Here is a 4,787-nt window from a genome sequence, read left to right on the forward strand (position 1 = left end):
CTTCCTTGGGCAGATTCACCAGTCACACTCCTTGCCTCTTGGTCTTTGAAAACTCTTAGTTGACGCCTCCCCGCCTCCCTCCCCCCCACCCCCTCCCCCCAAACCTCCTGTATTCTCTTTATCATCATGAATTTCATGCCTCTGGTTTCCTCCTTTCGGAAGGGTGTCCAGATGGAGAGGCGGTGGGCGCATGGGGCCAACCGCCATCTTTGGCTGGGAGTCACGCATATCGATGGCTCTCACTCCTTTCGGTGGCTTCCTGGTGTTCTGTTGCCGAGACCCCTATCTCGGCATGGAGGCCACGGGGGTGGACGGGTGTGGGGGTGCTGTCTGGGCCTGGTTCCATTTCCCTTCAGTCTCAGCCTAGCCCCGCGCTGTGTTGCAGGATGAAGGTACCTGCTTTGCTCTTGAGTAAGAGCTGGTCGCCAGCGCCAGCAGCAGCCTCCTGCTCCAGTTTCTGGTTCTAGGCCAGGCGGAGCCTTGGGGGAGGAGACAGGGAGGGGAGCGGTGGACTCCTTCCGGCTGCACTGTGCTCTGATTCCGAATCCGTGACCACCACCCCTGGTGGGTGTCGTGGCTGCCTGGTCTCTCCCATGCGAGGCCGCCCCCAGGTTGACAATAGGCCTTTAGCCCTCTGCCAGCTTGGATCAGGGTTGCAGGAAGCAGGAGGATGTACTTCAGGGCTTACAAGCTGCCGTGTCCCTCTGCTGAGCCCTCTGCCCCATCCTGGGGGGAACGACAGGGGCCCAAGTGCCCTGGGCTCAGACGACTCTGGGGGACCGGCTGCCCTGCCCGGCACCCCTCCCTGAACACTGACTGTGCCTGGAGAGTGGTCCCCAGTCATTGCCTCGCTAACAACAAGCTCTGGCTGCCGACCTGCCCAGCTCTGTGCCACCAAATCCAGCGAGCTCTGTCATGGCTTGGACAGCTGCTGGCTCTTGATCCTGCCCAGCTGTGCCGAGCTTAGCCTCGGAGATGGGGTCTCTCTCTGCCCCCTCCCTAAGTGCCTCACACTCCCCACACCCTGCCTTGCAATGGCTGACTTTATTGAGCATTGCTCCCCCCCTTCCCTCAACAGCTACTGTCTACAGAGCACCTACTGTGTGCAGGCACCCTTCTTAGTGTTTGCACATCAGAATCACTGAGGCGGGTACTGTTGTCACCCTCCACTTCACAGATGAGGGAACTGAGGCGTGGAGAAGCTAGGTAACTCGCCCGGAGTCACACGTGGTGTCAGTGGTGGAGCTGGGATTTCAGCCCAGGCGTCCTGTGCCCTTGTCCCCTATGCCAACGAGCTTCTCTCATTAATGTCATTCTACGCCCCCCGCTTCTCAGGTTCTGAATCTCGGCTGTCCTGGACACCGCCCCTTTGTCCCCCCACACAGCCAGGTGGGGCCATGGGTGGCACAGCCTCTGCAGGCTGCCCGACCTCTAGGCCTATCTGGACCACTCACCACAGACCCGGGGCAGCTGTCCCCTGAATGGCCTCCTCCCATCCATCCCACAGGTTGTGACCTCCTGCCGGAGCCCGGGTCGCATTAGCTTGCTTCCTCTTCAGAAGCCTTTGTGGGTTGGGGACAACATGCAACGTTGGTAGCTTCCTGTTGTTCATGGGGAGTCTAGAATCCCCACAGTGATCCCTGGGCCCAGCCCCAACTGGCTCTTGCATTCTTCTCTCTCACTGGTTCCCCCAGCCTGGCTCTGCTCTCCCTGGCCTGATGGCCCCCCACAGCCATCGTCCTGTACTCCTCAAGGCTTAGGTCCGTCGGTTATTGTCAGTTTTTGTGAGGTTCCCCTCCCTCTCCACTGTGTCTTCAGGCTCACTTCTTCCTCCAGCCCCGCTGGGCACCGCGGGGTCCCGCGCAGGGCCCTGGGTAGAGTGGGGATGAGCTCCGCCTCTGGACCTGCACTGAGGCCCTAGTTAGTGCCCCAGGGGCGCCTGGTGGCTCATGGGGCTGCCGGAGGAATGGGAACTCACTGGGGTGGTAGGTCCCTTCCAGCCATGACACCGACCAGAGGCCACGTGGGCACATGCCTGTAAGTGAGATGTGGAAAGAGGTAAGTGACCACCTTCTCAGGTTGTCCCCAGGATCGCGTGACCACTTGGTGTACGGCCACAGCCTTAATGAGGTCACTCCACTTCCAGCCCCTTGTTCTTTCCACTGAGGGCGGGGCAGGTCCCTCGGCCCCCAGCAGGCTGCTGGGTTTAAGGTGGCACCAGCCCACAGGAAGGACACAGGAAAAGGACCTGCCAGCAGGGAAGGGGTGGGTGGAGAGCCAGACTCTGAGTGCCAGGGTGCTCTTCCTTCTGGTTTGGAGGGACAGCCTAGTCCCTCACTGTCCACTCCCCCGAGACCTCTGTGGTTCCCCTGGCCGTTCCCCTCCCAGACTCCTCCTGGTCTTGGGGGTCGGGGAGGAGTGGGGCAGTGCCAGGGCTGCCCCAGGCCTAACCAAGTCTAGGTGCAGAAACCCCAGGTTATTTGAGGGCACCTGTTCCCCCAAACCCACAGAGCTCCTGGGAATTTCCGAGAGAATTAGACTTCCAGGGGCACCTCTGTCTGGTTTTCTGGCCCCTCAGAACATGCACAGGAGTGTTGGGAGTTTCGGGGAGGCACCCCACCTCTGCACCTTCACAGCAAAGAACCGAGGACATCCCTGCTCAGAAGAGGCCTTTCGCTCTCCCCTCCCCCACCAGGAATTCCTCAGGGAGTTGTCTCAGGCCGAGTGTCATGGCCCCAGGACCTGGGCCTTTCTTCTTGCCTTCTTTCTGGGTGGATTGCCTGCAACTCAGAAGTTCCACTCACTCCGTTCCCTGTTCCCAGACTCAGTCCCCAGGCATCTGTACTTGCCCAAATCCAGCAAGATTGCCCTGATTTTAAAGAGACCAAGAGAGAGACCCCAGGATTAGGGTTTTTTTTTTTTCTGAATGAGATAATATCAACCAAAACTAAAAAGTGAGCCCTTACTGATAAGCCGAGAGTTTATCTGCCTGCCTTTAATTGTGGCAACACCTGGCTGAGGAAGGAATTGGAAGCCCAGAGAGTCCAAGTAACTTCCCTCAGGGACAGACACACAGTACAGGATGTCACCAGGGCTTTGAATAAGGGGAGTCTGACCCCAGGAGCACACTCCCAGACACTGCTGTATCCCACCTTCCTCGGGAGGAGCCTATAGAGTAGGGGTTCCCAACTCCCAGGCTGGTACCAGTCCCTGGCCTGTTAGGAACCAGGTCTCACAGCAGGAGGTGAGTGGTGGGCTAGTGAGCGAGCTAAACTTCATCGATCTCTGCAGCCGCTCCCCAGCGCTCGCATCAACACCTCGGCTCCACCTCAGATCATCAGGCATTAGATTCTCATAGGAGCACCTGTCCCTGGTGCCCGAAGGGACCGCTGCCATAGAGGCTCCAGTAGAAGGAATCGTTACTGTTATATTTATGTTGCTGAGTCAGAAGCTTTCCTAGGCTCATCTGTCTCCTTGTCATTCGTCATTTGCAGTTAGAGGGTTCTTGGTATTTGTATCTTCAGTGTGGCCCAAAACACTTTGCACCACTGACCTGTTATCTTGTTGTCACTGGCGTGATCCTTTGGGGGTGGCCGTGGGGGCTGGTTTGCTTTGCTTTCATTCTGGGCTGCTGGTAGCAGGAGAATTTGAATTTAGCTAAAACCTCCCTAACGGAGGCTTTCCCGCTGTTGAGTTACAGCATCCAGTTTGAAAGCATGAGGCTCATGGGGCTTGGTGCAGTCACCCCCTGCCATCTCTCCGCAGTCCCTGTGGCAGTTCCTGGCAGGGGCAGTGTCCTCCCCTGCATGCATTTGGGACAAAGCAGTTTTCCCTGATTGTGTCGAAGCCTGGATAGCAGCCGCCTGGCTCTGCCTCCCCTCTGCTCTCTTGCAAGGTGCTGAGCACACAGTGGGTGCTCTGTAGTGGGGTGGCCCTCAGCTCTGCCCTGCCCCCCACTTTTCTTTATGAACTTTCAGACACCGTGTATGGTATATGGAACTACAAGGCACTGTGGCTGAGGGTGGAGATGGGACCCAGCCTCAACTGGTCTCCTGCAGCCTGCAAAGGGATTGGCCTTTTACCAGAAAATGAAGGATATTTGCTGGTAATGAGCCCCCACAGCATTGGCTCTGCCCGGAACAGGTGAAGCTAGCTTTCATCTCTGCCCAGTGCCACCCTCACCTCGCCATTGCCCACCCTGCATTTCTTCAGGCTAGGGCCCCAGCTGGGCCCCTGCCTTAGTCTGCTCATCCCCCCCACTCCCCAGAAAAATCCATCCTGCACACTGAGCTGAGAGGCCTTTCTGAAACAGCCTCTGCCTCAAACTCGTTGGGGGTTGCCCCCTACTGCCCTCAGGAAGATATGTCTCCCAGAATGCTTTGTGGGAGCCCTGTGCACCCTTCCAGGACATCCTGGCACCTCTGGACTGACCCGGCGACAGCGGCTCCCTCCCAGCACATTCGCTCCTGTTAGTTCCTGCTCCTCTGTGCCAACTGCCTCCTTCTATTCCAGCCCAGCCCAAGTTCAAATTTGGGCCTTCTCACAGCTTAACTGTCTCTTTGTGCCTCTGCCTCCCTGCTGGGACTGGTCTTTGTGCTTTCCTTCTGCTCTGGAAAGGCCCCAGGTAGGTGGGGGCCAGGTGGTGAGTGAGCGAGTGAATGAAATGCCACAGAGCCAGCCACTTCTCTAAACCCGGCTGGGAGCAGAGTTTGGAAATCAAAAGCCTTTGGGCTCCAGCTTTTGTATTCACTCCTCGGAGTCCCCCAGGCCCTTGCTCAGAGCCTGCT

Source organism: Pteropus vampyrus, unplaced genomic scaffold, assembly GCF_000151845.1.
Source record: "Pteropus vampyrus isolate Shadow unplaced genomic scaffold, Pvam_2.0 Scaffold411, whole genome shotgun sequence".
NCBI lineage: Eukaryota > Metazoa > Chordata > Mammalia > Chiroptera > Pteropodidae > Pteropus > Pteropus vampyrus.